Genomic DNA, 23,575 nt, shown 5'->3' on the forward strand with positions numbered 1-23,575 from the left:
AATTTGTGGGGGAGTTTGCTAAGGAACATGACACTTACATAGTCTCAAGATTATCTAGTGATTACACAGGGAAAAATAGTAATTTTACAGTGGCACAATCTGGTAGACACTTAATCAAATAATCAAAATTAATATTACCAATAAGGAGACCAAGTAGCATCATGTACCTCTGATGTGATGCATTGACAAGTTGGCATTCCTGCCAAAAACGCATAATCTGAATCTAATCATGAAGAGACAACAGACTAATCCAAACTGAGGGATTGTCTACAAATAACTGGCCTGTAGTCTTCAAAAAAGTCAAGGACATGAAAAACTGATTAACTGTTCCAGATTAAAGGAGACTAAAGACACATGACAGCTAAATGTAACATATAATCCTGGAATTGGAGACTGCACTTAAAAACAAAGGAAGGACATTGTGTAACAATTGATGAAATTTTACTTGGGACTGTAGATTAGACAATGGTATTGTATCAAAGTTAAATTTCCTGATTTTGATAATTGTATTGTGATTATATAAGAGAATGTCCTTGTTCATAGGAAACGCCCATTGAAATATTTAGGGGCAAATAGGTACGACGTTTGCAACTTAATTTCAAATGGTTCAGAAAAAAATGAATACACATACACAGAAAGAATAATAAAGCAAATGGGGCAAAATGTAAACACTTAGTGAATCTGGGGAAAGAGTATGTTGGAGTGCCTTGTATGATTCTTGCAACTTTTCTATAAACTTGAAATTATATCAAAATAAAAAGTTACCAAATAAACCCAATTCTGAATTTTGGGGGATTAATTTTTTTAAGTAAAATCTTTAATTGAAGTCTACTAAGCAAACAGAAGAGCGCAGAGACCAAAAGTGTACAGCTCGATACATTTTTATGAAATGAACCCCCCCATGTAATTGTGATCCAGGTTAGGATCTAAATTATTACCGACATTCTGGAAGCATCCTTCCTAGTCATTACTCCATCCTTCCACTGCAAAGGCAACCTTTATATGACTTCTATTATCGTGGTTTAGTTTTGCCTCTTTTTGAATGTTGTGTAAATAGAATCATACCATATGATTATTTTTTGTGTTTATTTTTTCCCAACATTTTGTCTGTGAGAGTCATTTCTTGATGCAAGTAGCTGTAATTCATTTGTTTCTTTTTTATTCTTTAATATTGCGCTGTATTTAAATAGACCGTAATTTATTTACCTGTTCTAACATTGTTGGACACTTGGATGTGTAGTAGGCAGTCTCTAAGATAGCCCCTAGTGATCCTTGTCTCCTGTTATTCATCACATTGTGTAATCCTCTCTCCCTGAGTGTGAGCTGGACCCAGTGACTAGTCTCTAATGAATAGAATACGGCAAAAGTGATGGATTTTCACTTCTGCGATTAGGTTGCGAAAAGACTGTGGCTTCCATTGTGGGTTCTCTCTCTTAGTTTGCTTACCTGGGGGAAATCAGTGTCATGTCATGAGTCAACCCTCTGGAGAGGTCCAAGTGGTGAGAGATGAATGAGCTTGGAAGCAGATTCTCCAGCTCCAGGCAAACCTTGAAATGACTGCAGCCCAATGGCTGACAATTTGACAGCAACATTATGAGAGACTAAGAGCTAAGCCACACTGGATTCCCGACTCATAGAATCTGTGCGATGTTAATGTCTATGTTATCAGCTGCTAACTTTTGGCGTAATTTGTATGCAGTAATTGATAACTGATAGAGATTTTTTTTTTTCTAGTTTTTGACCATTACATATAGTGCTGGCCAAACCTTCTTATATGTGTAGTGCACATATGAGAGCATCTCTCTTGGGGTATATACCTGGGAGAAGAATTACTGAGTCATAGGGTACATTTATGACGGCCTTACAGTTTTCCAAAGTAGTTGTACCGGTTTATAACCCCACAACAATGTATCAGAGTTCCTATTCTTCCATACCCTTGGTAGCACTAGGCATTATCCGTCTTTTTAATTTTAGTCAGTATGGCATATCATTTAAAAATATTTTATCTTGAGATAATTTCAAACTGAGAGAAAAGTTGCAAGAACAGTACACAAAACTTCCATATTCTCTTTACCTAGATTCCCTAATTTTTAACATTTTACCATATTTCTCTTTCCCTCTAATGTATATGATGATTCTTTCTCTGAGAACAAGTTGCAAACATAATGACCCACCCCTTAAATACCACAGTGCATTTCCCCCAAATAAGAGCACTTTGATATATAATCATACTACAACCATCCAGAATCAGAAAATCAACATTGATACAACACTATTATTCAATCCATAGACCCTGTTAAAATTTTGACAACTATTCCATTCTCTTCCTCTTTTCTGTGGTCTAGAATCCAATCCAGTATCACGTTGCATTTAGTTGTCATGTCTCTTTAATCTCCTGTAACCTAGAATAGTTCCTTAATATTCCTTAATGTTAATGTCTTTCATGACCGTTGACAGTTTTAAAGAGTATACACGTTTCATTCTGTTAGTACCGTTGATTGGGGTTTGTCTGATGCTTCCTCACATCCAGACTCAGGCCATACATTCTTGGCAGGAGTACCACCCAACCCCCCCAAAACAAACAAACAAACAAACAAACTGATGATGTGCTCTTCTTAGAGAATCACATTGGGAGATATCCAATATCAACCTGTCCCATTGCTGATGACGTTAACCAAGATCACCTGGCTAAGTTGATACTGCCAAGTTTCTCCACTGTGATGTCATCATTTTCCCATTTGTAATTTAATAGTGTTTTGTAGGGAGATAGTCCAAGACTATCCCAATATCCTGTTCCTCATCAAACTTTACTCACCAATCTTAGTATCCATTGATGACTCCTGCCTAAATCAGCCACCAATATGATGGCTGCCACATGGTGATTTTTAACGTCAATCATTCCTTCTACATTACTAGATGACATTCAATTGTCAGAAAGCACTTTCCCTTCTTTTTTTTTTTCTTTTTCTTTGGTATTTGGGATCCCAGTTCCCTGACCAGTGATTGAACCCGGGCCCCCTGCATTGTGAGCACAGAGTCTTAACCACTGGACCACCAGGGAAGTCCCCTCTTCTTTCTTATTCAGTCATTCTTTCATTCATTTATTCACATCAGTATAGACTCATGGATTCCTATGTTAGTCAATGGATTAAGATCTGGTACTATCATTATTATAACATTATTATGATGATCAGATTGTTCCAGTTTTGGCTAGTGAGAACCCTCTCAAGCTGAGTCCCCTGTCCTTTGGACATATCAAAGTGTTCTTTGAGCACTTCCTTATTTTCTGCTACAACAGGATGTTCCAAGCTCATTTTATGCCCCAGTCCTGGAATCAGTCATTTCTTCAAGGAGCCCTGGTTCCTTTTATTTGTTTATTTTTATTTCAAAATTAATTTTTATTGGTGTATAGTTGACTTACAATGTTGTATTAGTTTCAGCTGTACAGCTAAGTGAACCAGTTATACATATACATATATCCACTCTTTTTTAGATTCTATTCCCATATAGGTCATTACAGAGTATTGAGTACACAGTAGGTTCTTATTAGTTATTTATTTTATATCTAGTAGCATGTATATGTCAATCCCAATCTCCTAATTTATCCCTCCCCCCCCGATTCCTTTTAGTGGAGAATGGTATTTAGAAACCAAGATCTGGGTGTTTAGTATGCTTATAATAACTGTATCACAGGCATCCACTGATGATCTATCCTATCTATCTATCTATCTATCTATCTATTTATCATCTATTTATTTCATCAAGTATGAGTTCACACCAACATCTCTAATTCCAATCCAATACCTCCATTTTTTCTCTAGTCTTCCTCCATTCCATTTGTGTAAATTCCTCCTCAGGCCCTGATAAACCTGGCTCTCATTGTCATATATTTACTTATTTCTCAATCTTCCTGTATGTAACCAATCTCCTAACCACAAAGACTGCCTACTTGGCTGGCCTTCTTCTTGGTCCTGCCAACTTCTCAGTCTCAGCCCTGATGCCATTTCCTTGGCAAGCATTTGCCTTAGTTTGTTCTCTCCCTGTGGCTGCCTTTTTGGCAGCCACACTGCCACCTTCAAAGATTGGGCAAGGAAGGGCAGGGAAGAGGGGAGAGGAAGAGCCATCCTGCTATTTTGACTCTTAGGCCAGTGTTTTATTGATCTGGCTCCTTAGTGAGAATTCAACTCTCTTCAGGAATAGATACCCACTGAGAGTTTGGCCCCTTAAAATATCCCAGGGTGCTGGGTTATTTAATGACTAAAAGTGACTAATATTTGCAGGATTAAGCATTATTTAATGAGAGTAGGGGAAAGAGAAACAGCAGGAGCAGGTGGGGAAGGATAAACAATCACCACTCCAGCTGGGCCTTAGATAGAGCTCAACTTCAGTCTTAGTTTTATAGTGAGAATGGTTCCCATCAGTGCTCCTGCCCCAGAGCGTGAGCTTGCCATAGAAAGGCTGTGTTGGGTTGGAGAGGGGATGGAAGATAGGTTTTCAGATCTATTCTGAAGTGGAATGCACATTTTAGGATGGTTTTGGCATCCACTTGGCTTTCCGAGATGCCCTGTGGTCAGGCTAGACCTCTCAAGCAGCTTCAGACTCCCAGGCCCCTGACCCAGGCTGGAGTCAAAATGGCCTCTGGAGGGCAGAGGAGCACCGTGTGATCCTCCTTAGCTCTAACCTGATCTCACCACTTCCGTTGCCTGTTCATTTGCTAATAAACTTCTGGAATTCCTTGGCAGACTCTCTTCCACATTTTATCTAATAAGCTAGAAAGAATAAGGGTTGCATGATCTGGAATAAAACTCAGAAAAGTTAAGTGACATTTATCTAATGTTATAAAGTTATATATATGAGACACTTTGGTTCATATATGTAAACAGGTAATAGCAACTAGCGAATTCATGAGTCAGAGTAATGTTAAGTACAATGATTTGTTTGATATAGTCATTACTGACAGTCTCAAACAACTACTGACATAGTTGTTTGAATTTTTAACAGTGAGTGATAACTGCCCAAGTGCCACATTTCTGGCTGTATAGAACAGTGGCTAAGCACGAGGATCATCTCAGACTGCCTGGGTTTGTATCCTGATGACACTACTTCCTAGATGTGTGTCTTTAGGCATGTCAGTTACCTTTTCTGTGCTGTAGTTCTCTCATCTGTAAAAGTACCACATGGGGCTCTCATGAGGTTTAAGTGAGATCATACACAATTTTTAGAGTGGTGCCTGGCACATGAGAAGCACCCAATAAACATCAGTTTGGGGGCTTCCCTGGTGACACAGTGGTTAAGAATCCGCCTGCCAATGCAGGGGACATGGGTTCGAGCCTTGGTCTGGGAAGATCCCACATGCCGCGGAGCAACTAAGCCCATGTGCCACAACCCAGGAGCCACAACTACTGAGCCCACGTGCCACAACTACTGAAGCTCGTGTGCCTAGAGCCTGTGCTCCGCAACAAGAGAAGCCATGGCAATGAGAAGCCTGCACACCACAACGAAGAGTAGCCCTCCCTGGCTGCAACTAGGGAAAGCCAGCACGCAGCAACGAAGACCCAACACAGCCAAAAGTAAAAAAAGCAAAAACCAAAAAACATCAGTTTGCACTTGTGTGATTGTTATTATCATCTTAAGCTGCAGATTCATCCTTACCAAAAAAATTCCATAACAAATCTAATCAACTTTCTTGTCTTGGTTCTCCTATCGACATCATGAGCTTATTATTTACTACTAAAACTGTAGAGAGACCATCTCCATTTGCTTCTCCATTAGTTTGAAACAGATGAGATTGAGTTGACCTATTCTGCAAAAATAGCTGGTTGGGTCCAGCTGCAGTTTTCTTCAGTCCCATTTATTTTTTCTTCATTACCTCACTGGGAAGTTGAAACTACTCTTCATAGATACCAGTGTTCCACTAATCTGACCCAGTGTCTGTTGACAACTTTTCAATCATTGTAGTCTATTCAGTTCTTTTTACTCTAGAGGACTTTCTCTGCTAAGCAAAACCGAACTGAGCAATTTCAAACACATACTTAACTTCCATTAAAAAAAAAAGACATCCTGTTAATGAAGAAAGACTGAGTGATGTTGGGTGGAACTCTGAATTGGGAGCCAGAAGGCCAGAATTCAAGTTTCAACACTGCAGCTATTTGCACATATCTATTGTGTATCTTCTACGTGTGAAGCAATATGCTTTCCAGGCATTGAGGGGATTCAAAGAAAGGATTCAAACAAGTGGACTTTCTTCTCAGAGTGTTACAACCTGGTTGGAATAGCAAAGCAGCTGTGATAGGAGACAATGAAATAAATGCAGAATCCAGCATCCATCCCATTGTATGCTGGAGGAAAGAACGAAACTGTAATAAGGGCCTGGAGGAAGGGTGCCCTGGGCAGTCAGTGCCTCTTCCGCCCATTGTGTGCTCTCCTTTGTATCACAAAGTCTGGAAACCTGGGAACAGGATTCCCCAGACTCCTTTGCTTTCAGCGTTCTTGCTGTAGTTTATGTTCTGCCAATGAGGCGCTCTTGGCAAGTGTGGAAAGCAGAAGAGAAGCCCAAGGCATTTACCCCATTCTCTTCTGGCAGTGTTGGTAAGTGGATGTATGAGCTTCCTGTATGTGAGTTTTCACAGTGGCCCTGGTGCTTCCCAGCTGATTCAGGGCTGTGAGGTCTGTGTGAGCAGTAGCTTCTAGCAGGCTCCTGACTGCTTGAAAGCAGCAGTGTCTCATTCAATACTCACTCTCTAATAAAACTAGGTCTTCTGTAATGCCATGCTCTTTTTTACCTCTGAGTCTTTACTCATCTGTCCCCTGTCACCTATGTTGTCCTTCCTTCCACTTCCTTTGTATTTTATTCATCCTTATGGCCCAGCAACTAGTCAGTGACTGTTCCATATCACGCAACCAAACAATATTTTTTGGATGAATAGATGAAGGAATGAAAGAAAGAAGAGAGGTTACAGGCTTAGGCAGATCTAAATGGGATGGGGGTAGTGAACACAGTGGAGAGGGTAGGATATGAGGAGACAAAGCAGAGTAACAATTGAAGGGGTTGCAAATGGGAAAAGAATAAATGGAAATGTGGCTCTTCACTGGCATAATATCACTGGGTTTTTAATAATCTACTATTTATGAAAAAAAGACAAGCCCCATGGTTTACTAACTATGTGAACATTTGTTAAAGTATAAAGATAAGATGGGTGGGCTTCCCTGGTGGCGCAGTGGTTGAGAATCTGCCTGCCAATGCAGGGGACACAGGTTCGAGCCCTGGTCTGGGAAGATCCCACATGCCGCGGAGCAACTGGGCCCGTGAGCCACAATTACTGAGCCTGCGCGTCTGGAGCCTGTGCTCCGCAACAAGAGAGGCCGCGATAGTGAGAGGCCCGCGCACCGCGATGAAGAGTGGCCCCCGCTTGCCACAACTAGAGGAAGCCCTCGCACAGAAAAGAAGATCCAACACAGCCATAACTAACTAACTAACTAAATTAATTAATTAAATAAAATTAAACAAGCTATGTTTAAAAAAAAAAAAAAAAGATAAGATGGGTGAAGAAACGGGTCTGCTACAGTTTGAGGGTAGGAAGAAGGAATTGTCTGCGGGTCAACTGGTGCGGAGATGACCTATAGAAGAATGTAACAAAGGAGATCTCAAATAGGAAGACAGGTTCTATACAGGAATGATGGGGAAGGACACTCAGGTTTAGGTAGAGTAGATCATAGTGATACCAAGCAGGGCCCTGTGGGGATCCTGGGCACAAAGCCTTTCTGTATCCCCCCATTTCTTTGATTACCTTCATTCAGCCTCCATGACCTTCCCTGAGTTCCAACGGGCAGATTCAAGCAGTTGTTAATTAGGGAAAGGGGGGGATGCAAGACAAGGGAGAAACAAACAGTCAAGAGAAAGAATAGTGCAGCCTTGGGGCAGGGTCCTGGTTACCCATCAAGGGATACACACCACAATATCTTTCAGCTATTTTGCAGATACTGAAACCCCCTCCAGATGAGAGAAGTTAAGGATTAAAGATGGTATGCTGCCCACAAGCATGTAGACCCCAGACCAGTTGGAACCTGAAGGCTGATGATGCTGACTCCTACTTACCTCACCACTAACCCATCAGAAGAACGTCTATGAGCTGATCATGTCCTCTTTGAACCATTACTATAAAACTTCTCCAAGTTGGGACACACAGCTTTGAGGGCATTAGCCTGCTCTGGCCCCCTTTGCCTGGCAAAGCAATAATGCTATTCTTTTCTTTTTTTTTTTTTTTTTTAATAGAATTTGTCTGTTTAAATTTTATTTTTTAATTAATTAATTTTTTTGGGCTGTGTTTGGTCCTGTGGCTGCTCAGGCTTTCTCTAGCTGTAGTGAGTGGGGGCTAGTCTTTGTTGCGGTGAGCGGGCTCTAGGCACGCAGGCTTCAGTAGTTGTGGTGCACAGGCTCAGTAGCTGTGGCTTGCAGGCTCTAGAGCATAGGGTCAGTAGTTGTGGCGCGCGGGCTTAGTTGCTCCATGGCGTGTGGGATCCTCCCAGATCAGGGATCGAACCTGTGTGCCCTGCGTTGGCAGGCGGACTCTTAACCACTGTGTCACCAGGGAAGTCCCAAAGCTATTCTTTTCTGCTTCACCCAAAACTCTTGCCTCCGAGATTCAATTTGGCACTGGTGTACAGAGAAGCTGAGCTTTCGGCATCAGTAATATTAGTATAGTGCTTTACACTACTGAAAGTGTTTTTCAGGTGCATTATCCTATTTTATCCTCATTGCAACCTGTGAGCAAAGTATATACTATTAATACAAATAAGTTTGCTTGGAAAAGCAATGTGCTTATTGTGGAAAATTTAAATATATAGATCCCAAAGGAAAAAAATAGAAATCACTCTTAAAGCCACCATTGTTAACATCTTGATGCTGGCCTCTCAGAGCTTTTCGATGCCTATTTATCTCTAAATTTTAAAATGGGATGTTATATACTTTAACTTTTAAAAAAAATAAATTTATTTATTTATTTTATTTTTGGCTGTGTTGGGTCTTCTTTGCTGCGCACTTGCTTTTCTCTAGTTGTGGTGAGTGAGGGCTACTCTTCATTGCGGTGCGTAGGCTTCTCATTGCCGTGGCTTCTCTTGTTGCAGAGCACGGGCTCTATGCGTGTGGGCTTCAGTAGTTGTGGCATGTGGGCTCAGTAGTTGTGGCACAGGGGCTTAGTTGCTCTGCGGTATGTGGGATCTTCCCGGACCAGGGCTTGAACCTGTGTCCCCTGCATTGGCAGCCGGATTCTTAACCACTGTGCCACCAGGGAAATCCCCCTTTAAATTGTTTTTACGCTTGCTTTTTTTTTTACTTAGGGCATTGTGAACATATTTTCATGTCATTAAATATTCCCCTGTGCATAATTGTTAATGGCTGCATAATATCCCATTGTCTGGTTAAGTAAATTATAGTATAAACTAGTCAGTCATTTACTGCTAGCATTTAGTTGACTCCAGTTTTTTACTTTTGTCAACAATATTGAGATGAATGTCCTTGCAGTTAAGTCTCTGCACATATCTTTAATTATGTTCTTAGGATAACTGCCCAGAAGTGTGTTGAATGAAAAAAATGCACAATCTGAAAGTTGAGAATTATGTTTTATTGACTTACTGAGGACTTAAGCCCAGGAGGCAGACTCTCAGATAGCTCTGAGGAACTATTCCAAAGAGTAAGGAGAAGTCAGGATATGTAAGAATTTTTGCAAAAACAAAACAAAACAGAAACAAAAAACAACCCAGGTAATTGGAACATCAAAAGATTACTGTCAAAGAAAACCAGACCTCAAGTTATGAATTTAGGGCTTTTCTGTGTATGGGAAGATTCAAGAGCCTGGGCTCATTGAAATTATTCCTTTGATACACACCTTATCTAGGGCCAGTATCCTGTTTATCTCCATCCTGAGTTCCCTTAGGGTGCACCATCAGGGCTGGCCGCAGTAGCTGATGGCTGCAACATCCTTTGTTTACTGAAATGGCAGGCAACATTCTTTGTCCACAGGGCCTCCTCTTGGTCATAGATTTGACCAATGTTTGGGAGGCATTTCATGACTAATTTTGTCCCGTGACACTAGGAAGGTTCATTCCTAGATCAGGGGAAGATTCTGTTGATAGGCCACTTGATGTGCTAATTTTTTGATTAGGCCCTGTTGATGATCTAAAATTCTCTGGTAATATATTATGATCCAAGGAATGTTTTCCCTTGCTGCCTCTTCCCATATCTAGAGTTGCACTATTATAACTGTTCTATGTAGAGTTATATATGATCAACTGCCTCAAGACGTTTAGCCATCATTAATTTTGTTGAAGGCCTGGTTATACATTTGTTAATGCAAGAGACAAATAATCTTATAAAACAGACAGGGTATAAGTAATACAGCTAGCAACATTAATAAAGTCATAGTGCACAGAGAGGCACAAGGTGTAATTTGAAAACAAGAGAGAACAAATTAAAACATGATTAGTATAACTAGTTGTAATCTGATAACAAAAAGTCATCAAGTACACAAGGGTGTCAGCTAGAGAGGCCAAATTCTGGAAAGATCAGGTAGAGAGAAAAAGACATGTGTTTCATCTTTGTTTACAAAGGTAAACTTTATCAACTTGTTGTATGTCATACTGTAAGAGGAAAGGTTTTCTGGAAAACAAAGATTAAAAGCCAGTATATTTCAGAAAGAAGTTGTAAAATTATAAATCATTTATCAGTTCCTTTACTCCCATGTAATTAATTCCTGTTGATCTGGACGAAGTCGTAGATTTTCCATTAGAGTTTTGTAAGTTCTTACCCAGTTCAGTAGTATGATCTAAAAGTTATCAGAAACTTATATTTGTCAGAAAGTCCTTTTTATAAATCTTTTTGAAGATCTTCATTTTATAGGAGCATCAGAGTAAAACAGCGATTGTCTATAAGTCTTTGACAAGACTTTGGTGTGGTTAAAGTTCTGATTACAATGTAATCAACAAGAAACTTGGATATTTCTGTGACGTACAACACTTTAAAACAACTAGAATTACAACTGATAACATTATACCAAGACATATCAGAATTTTATGAATTATATAAATATTGGAATATCTATGTTAATGACATCTAACCTAAGATGATTTTTTAAAAAATTTATTTATTTATTTTTGGTCGCATTGGGTTTTTGTTGCTGCGCATGGGCTTTCTCTAGTTGCAGCGAGTGGGGGCTGCTCTTCGTTGTGGTGCGTAGGCTTCTCATTGCCGTGGCTTCTCTTGTTGCGGAGCACAGGCTCTAGGTGCGCGAGCTTCAGTAGTTGTGGCACGTGGGCTCAGTAGTTGTGGCTCCTGGGCTCTAGTTGTGGTACACGGGCTTAGTTGCTCTGTGGCATGTGGGATCTTCCTGGACCAGGGCTCGAATCCGTGTCCCCTGCATTGGCAGGCGGATTCTTAACCACTGCGCCACCAGGGAAGCCCTAAGATGATTTTATAACCACCTTTTGATAATGTTTCCCATGTAATATAATATAAATAAACCTAATTAGTTTTAATATCTCTCTTTGGGATGTTTCAAGGGCCCTTTGAAGCATCCCAAAGTCTGCTGGAAGTCAAAAGAACTTTATTTAAAATTCAATATTTGGGAAGTTTGTCAAAAAATATCAAAAAGGTTTCAAAACACTTGGTCATATAGGATCATAGGTCACTGTGAAACTATTGTTGAACCCAGGTTTGTGTGCCTGATGCACAGTGGGACCAAACTAACTGAAATGTCAGTTTGGGGTGGAGAAGGGTATATTGCAGGGCCAAGCAAGGAGAATGGGGTGGCTCATGCTCAAAAGACCCAAACTCCCCAGTGGGTTTCAGGAAAGCTTTTTTAAAAAAAATTTAAGTATAGTTGGTTTACAATGTTGTGTTAGTTTCTGGTGTGCAGATTAAGTTATACATATGTATTCTTTCAGATTCTTTTCCACTACAGGTTGTTACAAGATATTGAATATAGTTCCCTGTGCTACACAGTAGGACCTTGTTGTTTGTCTATTTTATGTATAGTAGTGTGTTTTAATCCCAAGCTCCTAATTTATCTCCACCCCTCCCCCTTTCCCCTTTGGTAACTATAAGTTTGTTTTCTATGTCTGTGAATCTGTTTGTTTTGTAAATAAGTTCACTTGTACCATTTTAGATTCCACATATAAGTAATATCATATGGTATTTGTCTTTCTCTTTCTGACTTACTTCACTTAGTACGATAATCTCTAGGTCCATCCACGTTGCTGCAAATGGCATTATTTCATTTTTTTATGGCTGAGTAATATTCCATTGTATATATATACCATATCTTTATCCATTCATCTGTCGATGGACATTTGGGTTGCTTCCATGTTTTGGCTGTTGTAAATAGTGCTGCTATGAACATTGGGGTGCATGTATCTTTTTTAAAAAATATTTATTTATTTATTTAGGCTGCGCCAGGTCTTAGTTGTGGCATGCAGGACCTTTGTTGCAGCATGTGGACGTCTTAGATGCGGCATGTGGATATCTTAGTTGCAGCATGCATGCAGGATCTAGTTCTCCAATCAGGGATCAAATCTGGGCCCCCTGCATTGGGAGTGTGGAGTCTTACCCCCTGGACCACCAGGGGAGTCCTGCATGTATCTTTTTAGAGTTTTCTCTGGATATATGCCCAGGAGGGGATTGCGGATCATATGGTAACTCTATTTTTAGTGTTTTAAAGGAACCTCCATACTGTTCTCCATAGTGGCTGCACCAATTTACATTCCCACCAACAGTTTATGAGGATTCCCTTTTCTCCACACCCTCTCCAGCATTTATTATTTGAAGACTTTTTGATGATGGCCATTCTGACTGTTGTGAAGTGACACCTCATTATAGTTTTGATTTGTATTTCTCTAACAGAGATGTTGAGCATCTTTTTATGTGCGTATTGACCACCTGTATATCTTCTTTGGAGAAATGTCTATTTAGGTCTTCTGCCCATTTTTGGATTGGGTTTTTTTTTTTATATTGAGCTGTATGAGCTGTTTGTATATTTTGGAAATTAAGCCCTTGTCAGTCGCATCATTTGGGAATATTTTCTCCCATTCTGTAGGTTGTCTTTTCATTTTGTTTACAGTTTCCTTTGCTGTGCAAAAGCTAGTAAGTTTAATTAGGTCCCATTTGTTTACTTTTGCTTTTATTTCTTTTGCCTTAGGAGACTGACTTAAGAATGCTTTGCTATGATTTATGTCAGAGAATATTTTGCCTATGTTCTCTTCTATTGGGGAAGCATTTTTAAAGACAAGGTGTGGGAGGGGAATAGGAGGGTGTGTGATCAGCTCATGCACAATTCTGATTGGTTGATGGTGAGGTTAACAGGGCAGTGTCACAGGGATTGACATTATCAATTCTCAGGCTCCAGTAGGTCTGGACATGCTCATGGTCATCAAGTAGTTAACTTCTTACATTTGGTGGGGTTTTAGCATCTGTAAAACAGTTTTCCTAGCCCAACTGCTATTTTTGTCACTGCATGTTCACATCCTTGCAATTATTAATTCTTTTTTTTTAACATTTAAAAAATTGTATTGTTTGCTTTTTTAATTGAAGTATAGTTGATGTACAATATTATATAAATTACAGGTGTACAATACAGTGAGTTACAATTTTTTAAAGGTTATACTCCATTTATAGTTATAAAATATTGGCTATATTCCCTGTGTTGTATCAATACATCCCTGTAGCTTATTTTATACCTAATAGTTTGTACCCCTTAATCCCCTACTCCTTTATTGCCCCTCCTCCTTTCCCTCTCTGCACTGGTAACCACTAGTTTGTTCTCTATTATTTGTGAGTTAGCTTCTTTGTTATATTCACTAGTTTGTTGTATTTTTTAGTTTCCACATGTAAGTGATATTATACAGTATTTGTCTTTCTCTGTCTGACTTATTTCAATGATTAATTCTTGAACTAGGCTTTTGTGACTCAGGGGAGGCCTGGGAGACCCAGCTTTTCTACAAAGAGGAGGCAGGCAGAGGATATGGGGAGGGAGGTCTGTCCTGGGAAGGCCCCATAGGGTCCTGCTTGGTTACAAAATAATACTTATTCACTTAACCAAAGTGACAAAAGATTTCAAAAAGCAGATGCAGATCACTTGAAGGCAAAGAAGCTCACACAATCTGTTATCAAAAGCAGTATTCTAAGAAAACTTTGTTCTCTTAACAGAGAGAAGAACAAAATCCAGTCCTGCACCAGCCTACTTTTAATAACAAAAGCCATTTGCCTAATTAAGTTTAATCTGATCCCAGCCTGACCATGCATAAAACTCCTTTTTCAGGGCTCCCTTTCTACAAACCTTCCACAACTTTCTGTATCTATATTAGTTCCTTTTTCCATCCAGAAACAACCAGTTGTAGGACAAAAATCACTGTTTCCCCTTAACACAATGTACTTCCATTCCTCATACCTTCTTGTGCTGAAAGCCACATTCTCCTTGCATACTGAAATGTTTCCCTTAATATTTTTTATTAGCTTTAATTACATATTACAAATTTAACCCTTAAAAACTTTAATCTCCAGTGAAAACTGACAAGGAACAAGTAATTGTGAATTGTTTGTCATACCAGCATTTAAAAAAAATTATTTATTTATTTATTTATTTATTTTTGGCTACATTTGGTCTTTGTTGCTGCTTGCGGGCTTTCTCTAGTTGCGGTGAGCGGGGGCTACTCTTCATTGTGGTGCACGGGCTTCTCATTGCGGTGGCTTCTCTTGTTGCAGAGCACAGGCTCTAGGTGCGTGGGCTTCAGTAGTTGTGGCACGCGGGCTCAGTAGTTGTGGCTCGCGGGCTCTAGAGCGCAGGCTTAGTAGTTGTGGTGCACGGGCTTAGTTGCTCCGCAGCATGTGGGATCTTCCTGGACCAGGGCTCGAAGCCGCGTCCCCTGCATTGGCAGGTGGATTCTTAGCCACTGCGCCACCAGGGACGCCCCCATCAGCATTTTCTGTTTGGAATATTACATAACCACGAGAAACATCCATGTTCTCAGAGAATAATTTCTTTCTTCAATGTGGTACAAGATGTGCATCTAATAAACCGAAACACCTTTAGCTTCCCTCTTGTAAGGAGACAAAAGTAGGCAAATTTAGACTTGTTTAGCAATTAATATTCCAGTATTTTATATTATTTGAAATGACCTGGATATTCTATGAATTCCCATCATTTAACTTAATTTAGCAAAGCTCAAATTACCAAAAATCTGGAGAAACTATTTTAGACAGACGTACCCAAAACAATTATTCCTAAGAGTTCACCTGAAAATTCTTATCTCGGGTAACTTTAAACTTATAAAGTATCACCATACCAAGTTAATTTTTTTTTTTTTTTTGCTGACAAACTCTGCAACACAAATAATATGAACTTACTGACCTTCAGTAAACCTTGGTACAATAAAAGACATGTCTATATTGATTAAGTCAGCAAGCTTAAAAAGCTATTAATATTAATAGATATTAATTTAATATTGCATATTTCCTAGATCACGTGAACCTGAAATTCATTCTGGCCAGTTTCCTTTATATTTAGAAATATTTAGTTTGTAAGCCCTTACTTTTAAGTCAACTACATAGAGGTCTTTTATAAATTTAATTTTGAGAGTATATCCAGAGGTAGTGACATCTCATATGTATGATGTGTACACAGACATTTAAATAGACAAAACTAGAGATCTCATAGTTTCACTTAAAAAACTTAGTTATGAATCAGGTATTACAATATAAACTTACTAGCTTATAAATAACAGTTGGAAGAAGTTAAATTTATTTGCTCAGATGACTAAGGATTTACTATTTGTGGGAAAGACTTAAAATTTGTATTTTTCCTTGATAAACCCTTAAGGAGGCTATGAATTAGGTTTTGGGTGAGGGAGCCTTCTGGGTGAGGGAGCCTTTCTAGCAGTTTAAAAAGGCCTTTCTCTCTTTTTTTTAACCTTGGTTTCTGGTTTTACCTGATTGAGCTAATTAGGCTCAGGTCACTGTGGGCTATATTTACATTTCTGATTTGTAGAGATTTTCAAGACAAAGACCGTTGCTTTTAAATCTCCAAAGAACTGGTTTGTTGCCTACATGATATTAAAAGATTGATTTGCCAAACCATATTTTCTTTTATTTGCTTTTTTATATCAGTGAGATTTCCAACCAAACTGAAATTCAAGAGTTCTATATTCTAGAATTTTAGGGTTTAATTTATCATGGCTTCAAAAACTTGCATAAGGCATTTAACAAAAGTCCTCTTTCTGAGGCACAGGTTAAATCCAGAGCAAAATCTCTATTATTTTTTTAAATTTGCCCCTGAATATTGCTCCCAGTTTTTACTTTATATTGTGCAGGCCCAGGTAACCCTATTGGTTTCCTTTAGTATATTTAATATTTCCTTAGTGGCAGATTCATATGCCGTGTCTTATAATACCAGGCAGGGGAAGCATTCTCCAGTGAGACATAATGTCTATCCCACAATATACTTAGGCAAAAGAAATGAAACCATCTTACACAAAGCCCATTTAAATATACCAATTTTGATAAACTTTTACCTTAATTCTATCAACTTTTATACTTTTAACCTTAATTTCCATTAAGATCCCATCAACAAGCCTTGGTCTTACAAGGAGTTCAGAAACATTCCTTTTTATCCCAACCATTTTATCTTTTTTTGTATAAAAGTCTCTGGGGTCCCCAGTGAGATGCTGAGCCAAGGGTCTCAGTCCCTTTTCTTAATTTTTTTCACTTGATTAGTTGGCTCAAGAAATTGTTGACCAGGTATCTCACTGCAACTTTCTTCCATCCTTTTAAATATGTATATTTTAAACTGGGGTAAATAGAGCAGACTTGTTTGGGGCCCTTTAAAGTTGGTGTTGGGCTGCACTCCGTGGGCCTGCAAGCCTTGTAGTTGCCCAGCCTCGAGACCGAAGAAACAGCCCCAAGACAGCGACAGAGACATCAGTGGTTTAATAGACAGGGGATCTTACATACCTGAAACAAGGTCCTGGAGTGACATCCCGCTGTGTGTGGCAGAGGGCAGGCAGGACACAGCAGCAGTCTCTGCTACTGAGGGGAGAAGGAGGCTACCATTTATAGGGGGAATTGACGTTGGGTTGGCTCATCAGTTACCAGGGCAACCAGCAGCTGGGGCATGCCCCTCACAGCCCCTCAGGTCAACGACCCTCACAAGGGCAGATGTTTCCCTTTAATAAACTAGCAGGTGGAGACTTTCTGGTCTAAAGGACAGGGGGTAAGCATGTTCACATGAGTAGGGTGCAGGTGAAGCAGAGACTGGTTGATCAGGGGCTGTACAAAGAGCAAGAGGACAGCCATGTTGAGTGGACTGACCACACAGTTAGGGACCAATAAGGGGTCCCTTTGACCCATTCAACCTTAGGTAGCGTTGTATCAAAACTTTTTTGTTTTTAATCCTATTAACATCTGTTTTATTTATCCCATTTCTTAATAATCATTGAAAGATTTTTATCCTTTTAGGATGAGTCCCCTTAAAATTTCCACCTTGTTGGGAAGAAGCCTTTAGACTTTTCTTCAGTTTTTTCTTGCTTCCCTGTTAATCAAGCTAATTAATATTAATTATTCTAATGTTTTTTATTAGCATCTATAAGACTTATTGAGGGGAAGCAGAGACCACAAATAAAGATTCTCAAACCATTTTTTTAAATTAAGATAGTTCTTAGGTTAACTATTTTATGTATGTATATATATTTTCCACCATCTAATCTGTTTTTTTCATACGTACCAATAAAACAGCTGTTTATAAGGAGAGCGCTTTAAAAATTTACCAATTTAGAAGTTTCTCCAATTTAAAGGATCCATCATCTGGCCATTGATGAGATATATCTTAATAGTGACTCAAACCAATAAGACACAAGAGGTGTCCCCACAAGAGAGTATGAAGAATGCCACCTATACAAGATCCAGAAAGTTTATTCCCCCAAATAGCCTAAGAATGTAAAGGCCTTCAGTGTATAGCTGATGCAATGAAGGTTAGGATGTCAAAAAGCCCCTGAGAGTTGACACAGTCAGAAAAAAGACTGCTCAGAATCCCAGTCTATTCAACTGGCTGACAAATGTACAAAATATGTGTATCTTCTGGATGGCAGAGACTAAGTTCTCAAAACACAACACACACACACACACACAATGCCTAAAGAAGATCAGTTGGAATATTTACATCTCACAGGAGAGAAATGCAAGATCCACCTAGAAAGGCTTGTGTTTCTATAAGGTCAGAATTCTGAAAAGATGTTTTATGGCCTGTTTTCTGTAACTTAACTGTGTATGCAATAAAAGAGACCCATATTGACCATTTTTAGGGCAAGACTTCCTTTTATTCCCAATTAAGTACTTGTAAGTGTAAGTTTTTTTAAAAAATTTATTTTATTTATTTATTTATTTTTGGCTGCGTTGTGTCTTCGTTGCTGCGCACAGGCTTTCTCCATTTGCGGTGAGTGGGGGCTACTGTTCGTTGCAGTGCGCGGGCTTCTCGTTGCGGTGGCTTCTCGTTGCGGAGCAGGCTCTAGGCGCGAGGGCTTCAGTAGTTGTGGCACACAGGCTCAGTAGTTGTGGCTCGCGGGCTCTAGAGCACAGGCTCAGTAGTTGTGGCACACAGGCTTAGTTGCTCCACGTCACGTGGGATCTTCCCAGACCAGGGCTTGAGCCCGTGTCCTCTGCATTGGCAGGTGGATTCTTAACCACTGTGCCACCAGGGAAGCCCGTAAGTGTAAGTTTTGTACGAACATAAACCTGGCTGAGTGTTAGTTGGAGGCAAAAATGTTAGTCCAGCCTCTCACCTAATCACCCAGTCCAGATTGTTCACTGTCTCAACTGAACAACTCCCAGTGTCTTTCAACCGGGTTTCCCCAGTATCTTTCAACTGGGGAGCCAGGTACCTGTTACACACTGCCAAAACTCAGGATCATAAGCCAATAATTTGGAGATCTGAGAACCAGAAGAGACTCACCCAAATTCATCTCGACTCTCTGAGAAGGTGGATGGGCACAAGAGGCCTCCTCTGGTACCAAGGCTCCAGTTCTTGTAGAGTTCAGGTGAAGGAAAGAAGTCTCCCCTGGGTCCTTTCTTTGGTTGCCAAAACTGTCGGCTGAAAAAAAATGCACAACCTAAAAGTTGAGAATTATGTTTAATTTGGTGGACTTACTGAGGACTTAAGCTTGGGAGACAGCCCCTCAGATACCTCTGAGGGACTGTTCTGGAGAGATGAGGGAGAAGCCAGGATATATAGTAGTTTTCACAACAAAAAAACAGGTAGTTGGAACATCGAAAGATTACTATTAATTAAAGAAAACCAGATATATCAAGTTAATGAATTTAGCGCTTTTCTCTCTACGGGAAGATGCAAGACTCTGGGCTCATTGAAATCATTCATTTGATATGCATCTTAAGTGTTGAATATCTAGGGCCAGTATCCTGTTTTTCTCCTTTCTGAGTTCCCCTCAGGGTACACCACTGGGGGCTGCAGCAGTGGCTGATGGTTTGATGGCAGTAACATCCTTTGTTTAGGGATATGGCAGGTGACATTCTTTGTCCACAAGTGGAATAACTGGATCAGTAGGTCTGCACATTCCAATGCGTTTCCCCCACATTCCCAGATCTTGCTCCCGAGAATCACACTTGCTTTTGGAGAGCATCTTTTCTCTGAATCTTCTACAACATAGGGTATTTTAATTTTATTTTGCCATTTTTAGATGTTGAAATAAACATTATTCTCATTTTTAAAAGCAAGAGTTGAGGCTGAAGGAGGCTCTCTATGGTATAGAATAGATGGTGGAGCCTGAATATATCCAGGCCAACTCTTCAATCCCATGTACTCTCAGTTACTCCTCCCCCAGGGATGCACTGTCACTTAAGGGCCATATTTCCTCTCAAGTAAAATAGATGACCTATATTATGTTGTTAAAAACTCCAACATGATGGTGGATACCATTAATTGAATATGACTACTAGTCATAGTAGGCGTTAACTAGGAGTAGTAGGAGTTTAAATAGGAATTAAAGAGTAATTCTGTTTAGTCATCTTTCGTTAGAGCCTTCTTCATGCATTGGGTTCAGTTTAATGCTATAATAAGTAAAATAAGACATTTAAAATAGTCTGTAGACAGGTCATAAAAATGACCAAAGAATTAGATGAAAGGACTTAGGAATGCAGGATACTAGGTATTGAATTAATTAGACAGGAGAATGGGCTAGGAGGAGCTCTGATCTTTGAAGATTTGATGGCCTGAGCTTGAACCAGAGGAAAGGGACTCTCAGTGAGCCTGGAGTGTTCAGTTGACAGCAGGAAGTACATTTTGCAAGTGAGACACTGGAAGAGGGTGTGTTATATTTCTTGGAAGTCTCAAAGAAAGGATCCCTTCACTGTTCCCCACCCTAATACTTCCCTATGACAATTGCTTTAAAGGCAGGGAGAGAAGAGAATGGCTTGTTTGACTCTGTGTACATGTAAGAGAATCATGGTACATCCTGATGTGGGCTTAGCGAGGCCGCTGTCTTGCAATTGGTGTCATCTGGATCTCTTTGCTAGCAGCCACCTTCCTTTTGTGTTCGTAGGTATTTCTGGTGGATGTAAGTGGGTGTGTGGGTGAGAAGGTAATGGGGTGACATGGACAGTTGAGGAAAAGGAAGGGCCTGGAGAGAGGTGGAACATGGGAGATTCTCAACTCCCTGACTGTCCTCTTGTTTCACATCTGTCCATATGACTGGCTGGCACTTCTTGGGTCTTTATGGGATGAAGGTAAAAATCTAAAAAGGCTGAAAGAAAACTCCAAAAGGCCTTGTTTCAAGGTGGTGGGGTAGAGAGAGCACTGGCCTGAAAGTCTTGGGTTTGTTTCCAACTCAGTCACTCACTGTCTGTGTGGCCTTTGGGTCCACCATTTCACCTTTTTTTAAGTCTCAGGATTTTCTCTTTCTTTTTTTTCCACCTTGAACAACTACAACCGTAATAGTGTATTGAATGTTTACTATCAAATCAGGTACTGTACAATGAAGGGATTTGAATATATCAGGGCCTTTAATTTGGAGTTCGTGGACAAGATTCAGGGGGTCTGTGAACGTGTAAAGCATTTTTCTGGGGAAAGAATTGAAATGTTCATCACATTTCATGGAAAAAAAACACAAAAATTTCAAAACCAGTGGGCTGAATGAGCTCTAATCTCCTCCCAGCCTGACTCCTGGCATCTTCTCTTCTAGAAGGGATGCGGCTGCACTTGGCAAACAATTCCCTCCATGCACCTGAGTCTGCTCTAGGGGAAAGCTGGGTATGTGCTGGTTGTGGGCACAGACTTGTGAGGAGCCTGGCAATAGACGTGTCGGCAAATGTGGCAGAAACTGGTCTTCGGTGCCACACAGACTGGATTTAAACTTCACTTTGTCGCTTACCAACTAGGTAACTTTAGACACGTTAAGTCTTCCTGAGCCTCAGTTTCCTACCTGTAAAATGGGGATAATACTATACCTTCAATGCTGTTAATTTAGTAAGATGTTTAGAGGAATACCTGGCAAATAGCAAGCATTATTTGTTTGCTCTTACTATTTTAAAATAAATTTATTTATTTTATTTTATTTATTTTTGGCTGCATTGGGTCTTTGTCGCTGCACGCGGGCTTTCTCTAGTTGTGGTGAGCGGGGGCTACTCTTTATTGCGGTGCGCGAGCTTCTCATTGCAGTGGCTTCTCTTGTTGCAGAGCACAGGCTCTAGGTGCGCGAGCTTCAGTAGTTGTGGCACGTGGGCTCAGTAGTTGTGGCTCACGGGCTCTAGAGCACAGGCTCAGTAGTTGTGGCGCATGGGCTTAGTTGCTCCGCGGCATGTGGGATCTTCCCGGACCAGTGCTCGAACCCGTGTCCCCTGCATTGGCAGGCGGATTCTTAACCACTGCGCCACCAGGGAAGCCCTGCTCTTACTATTGAAGATGAATGTAGATGAGTGTAAGTGAAAACGTTTTGGAGAGATGGTGTGTGTGTGTATTTGCGTTGGGTGTGGGGGGCAGAGTATACAGGAGACTCTACTTGGGTAGTAGGATATGAATTTTCAAACCATTTTGTGTGAAATTTGAATTCATTCTCTTTTTTTCTTTGTATCAGAAGTCCCTTCAACAAACACCTGAAATGTTTGTTCTGTCCTGGCAGAGTAGAACAGGGTAGAACTCCATTTCCCATCACTACCTTGCTCCCAGGATTGGCATGAGTCAGGCCCAGATACTTGGGGCCTGATCCTGGTGTTTGATAGTAATTTTCCTATCCTGGACATCCTCAGACAAGCCCATCGAAGACAGTACTTGGTGAGTTCCATGATTCAGGACCCTATGGCTAGACTGCACCAGAGACCTCATCGGCCCATCCTTGGCTGGGAGCCTGGCATCATCTGCAGCAGGAGCTCTGGAGCCAACTGTCCAGGCACCATGAGCAGAAATGACGTCTGCCCGTGTCTCACAGGTGCCCTGTGAGGTCACCGTTTGGCTTTTGTGACCCTTGGTGGAGTGGGGGAAGCCATCCCTGTGCCTACACTTTGGGGCGTCCCAGAGTGGCTGGAACACTCCCAGCTGGGACGGCTAGGATGGCGCCTCGGCTTCACTTGCTGGCCACAGCCTACTCTGTGAATCCTCTGTCTAAACCACGCTGACAGCCCTCCCTTGGTTCCATTTAGACGTGGAGAGAAAGCATCCTTGTCTTTGATCCTGTCCTCTGTTCCTCTGTATATTCTATGATTGGCCAGCGGCATTTCTTTGTGCAGGACAAATTTTACCAATGATTTCCTGGAAACGACTGGGGGACCCTGTCTCAGTCCATTCTGGGTGCTATAACAAAATAACACAGACTGGGTAGCTTATAAACAACTGACATTTATTTCTCACAGTTCTGGAGGCTGGAAGTGCGAGATCAGGGTGCCAGCATGGTGTGGGAGGGCCCTGTAATGGGTCGGGTCGCAGAATTCTCACTGTATGTCACGTGGTGGGAGGGGCTGGGAGCTCTCCGGGAATCTCTTCTATGAACACTAATTATCTTCATGATGGCTCCACTCTCACAACTTAATTACCTGCCAAAGGCCCCACCTCCTAATACCATCACTTTTAGGGCTTAGGATTTCAACATATGAATTTTGGGGGAGCACAAACGTTCAGACCATAGCAGGCCATCTCTTTCTTTTTCTTGTCAAGAAGTTCTCTTCAGCACTTATGAATCCTTGTAATCTCATTCCAGGGAGGGGTGGGCCTGGAATTAGAAGCTTTGGCCCTTTAGAGATTCAAAGTGAAGAAGACAACAGAGTTGAAAAGGAAACCATGAGAAGAAAATTAGATTTCATACTGAGATATAGTTTAGATACAGTGAAATTCACTCCTTTAAAATATACAGATTAATGGTTTTTTTAAAAAATTAATTAATTAATTAATTATTTTTAGGCTGTGTTGGGTCTTAGTTTCTGTGCGAGGGCTTTCTCTAGTTGTGGCAAGCGGGGGCCACTCTTCATCGCGGTGCGCGGGCCTCTCACTGTCGCGGCCTCTCTTGTTGTGGAGCACAGGCTCCAGACGCGCAGGCTCAG

At 40.6% G+C, this 23,575-nt stretch overlaps 1 long non-coding RNA gene and 1 other non-coding gene across 2 annotated transcripts in view; one reads left to right on the forward strand and one right to left on the reverse strand.

Annotated features, from left to right (window-relative positions):
- The window catches only part of LOC137767235 (uncharacterized), a 105,392-nt gene that overhangs the window by 12,774 nt on the left and 69,043 nt on the right, over positions 1 to 23,575 (forward strand). The window lies entirely within an intron of this gene.
- Positions 2,989 to 3,061, reverse strand: TRNAV-CAC (transfer RNA valine (anticodon CAC)). The gene has a single exon. It is a non-coding gene; the product is annotated as a tRNA-Val (tRNA).

This window comes from Eschrichtius robustus, chromosome 1 (assembly GCF_028021215.1).
Source record: "Eschrichtius robustus isolate mEscRob2 chromosome 1, mEscRob2.pri, whole genome shotgun sequence".
In the NCBI taxonomy this organism is placed as follows: Eukaryota; Metazoa; Chordata; class Mammalia; order Artiodactyla; family Eschrichtiidae; genus Eschrichtius; species Eschrichtius robustus.